The sequence below is a fragment of the Echinops telfairi genome, unplaced genomic scaffold (assembly GCF_000313985.2).
Source record: "Echinops telfairi isolate 266 unplaced genomic scaffold, ASM31398v2 ScPeMD7_7468;HRSCAF=8506_1, whole genome shotgun sequence".
Taxonomy (NCBI): domain Eukaryota; kingdom Metazoa; phylum Chordata; class Mammalia; order Afrosoricida; family Tenrecidae; genus Echinops; species Echinops telfairi.
Window position 1 is genome coordinate 7,828,102 of NW_022111370.1, and position 1,994 is coordinate 7,830,095.

Here is a 1,994-nt window from a genome sequence, read left to right on the forward strand (position 1 = left end):
TATTGTTTCTCAACAGATCTCCAGCTTGATTTGTACATTTTTGAAGATCATGTTTCTAATTCTCCAAGCCTTTCCCCAGGAGACATGGTAGCGGAGGAATTAGTCATTGCACTTCTAATTCCACGGTCAGCAGTTCAAACCACCAGCCTTCCGAGGGGAAGGGACAAGACTCTTTACGCCCATAAAGAGCATTAGTCTCTGAAACCCACAGGGGCAGTTCTACTCTCTGCTGTAGGGTCACTGTGGGTCAGAATTGACTCCGTGACAGTGAATTTGGTTTTTTTTTAGTTAACCCTTCTAGAAAGCCCTGGTGGCATAGTGGGTTCTGCCTTGGGCTGCTTCCCACACAGTCAGCAATTCAAAGCTATCAGCTACTCTTTGGAATAAAAGAATTTACTCCCGTTAAAATTTACTGTCTCAGAAACACTCAGAGGCAGTTCCACTCTGTCTTCTTGTGTTGCCCTGTGTCAGAATCAACTTGATGGCAGTGAGCCTGGTTCTCTGGGTTCTTTTAACCCTTCGCCAAAGAATTCTGTGTCGTTTGATGCCATGTGAAAACAGCAGCGTTGACAGCAAATACTGCTACTTTACAAAGTTCCTTGACTTTTTGAGTGGGGGAGGGAAGTCTAAAGGGGCAAAGTCAGGGCTACAGGCTAGGTGGGGGTAAAGCTGCCCAAGGAAGTTCTCATAGGACAGCCCTAACTACCCTAGAAGAATAAGTATGAATGTTGTTGTGATGGGGATAAAACACCTTGACATACTTCCCTGGCTTTTTCCTCACCGGAACATTGTGAGGATGGCGCAGGACTGGGCAGTGTTTCCTTCTTCTGTGCATCAGGTCATTAAGGGTTGGGACTGACTCAATGCCACCTAACAACAATAACAGATCCCCTCTGCATTAGTCCGGTTTGACTAGAGAAACACATTCATAGAGGCTTAGATGTGTATAAGAAAGAGCTTTATCTAAAAGAGCAATTATATATTGAGAAAACATTCCAGGCCAGTCCAGATCGAGTTCATAAATCTGATATTAGCGCATATGTCCAATACCAGTCTATAAATTCCTCTTCAGACTCAATGCAACACATGCAATGACACCAAATGCGGGAAGATTATAGGCCAGTGGATGGAAAGCCTTGTGGATCCAGTGGTGGTGGAAGGAAGCATCTCAGCGCTGGCATAGGTCTCCATGTGACTCCTCCAGCTTCAGGGCTCTAGTTCCACTCATGTAGCTCTGTGTGACTTGTCATCAGGAAAATGAAGCAGACTATGTGGGTATGGCCTCCAGTGAATTATTTATCTCTGTAGCACCTCCAAAGGCTGCAACCTGATTGACAGGCTAAACTCAACCCCTTCACTCTTCATAGTCTCAAATTGACACCAGATTATGTAACTACCACACCCTCCAAAGTCCCTAGTTAGATCGGGCCCTGTTCTGGATCATATTTTAAATCCAAGATTTGTCCCAAATTATAATTTGCTCCATAAGATCATTCTTCATTTAGCTTCAATCTTGCTTTAAAACAGACGGCAAGACCAGCTCTTTAAGCTAGCTGATCTTGTGCAAAACCTTTTTTTTTTTCCAAAAGGCACCCTAATGAGGCAAAGATAATTGTGTAGCATTGAGAATTTGTCTGCAACTACCCACTTGTCGTGGAGACGCATTTCAACCAGTTCATGTGTGAATGGAATCCTAGTTTCAACACTTTTTGACTTGATCTCACACAGTACAACCTACATCATTCTAGAACAAAACCAAAAGTAAAACCTACATGTCTGTTCCAACTCATGGAAATCCCAAGTGTATCAAAGCAGAACGGTACTTGCCAGGGTTTTCAATGGCTAATGTTTCAGAAATAGACCACCTGGCTTTTTTTCCAAGAAACCACTAAGTGAACGAAAACCACCAATCTTTCAGGGTCTCTCAGCTGCTAGTGTCTCCAAGAGCCTTAGTCCTCTGCAGTTGACCAGTTTTACTGAGTTGTCATCCTTCC

The 1,994-nt window shown here is 43.6% G+C and overlaps 1 pseudogene; it reads left to right on the top strand.

The window, feature by feature from the left end:
• Positions 1 to 1,994, top strand: part of LOC101648678 — an 11,249-nt pseudogene that overhangs the window by 966 nt on the left and 8,289 nt on the right.